This window comes from Gavialis gangeticus, unplaced genomic scaffold (genome assembly GCF_001723915.1).
Source record: "Gavialis gangeticus isolate Ggan-Ray unplaced genomic scaffold, GavGan_comp1, whole genome shotgun sequence".
Taxonomy (NCBI): domain Eukaryota; kingdom Metazoa; phylum Chordata; order Crocodylia; family Gavialidae; genus Gavialis; species Gavialis gangeticus.
In genome coordinates, this window is record NW_017729006.1 from 51,115,253 (window position 1) to 51,115,480 (window position 228).

Consider the following 228-nt stretch of genomic DNA (forward strand, 5'->3'; position numbering starts at 1 on the left):
GAGCCAGGTCCTGCTGGCCCTGGAGCTGCTCGTGCCACCTGGCAGCCAGGTGGCATGAGCAGCCCCAAGGCTGGCAGGACCTGGCTCGGCTCCATGCAGTCTCCATGTGCTGGGCCGGGTCCTGCAATGATAGGAAGGGCCCAGCCATGGCAGGACCCAGCACGGCACGCGGGAACTGCATGCCGTGCCGGCTCCTGTCAGCATGGGCTGGGCCCCAGGGCTGGCTCC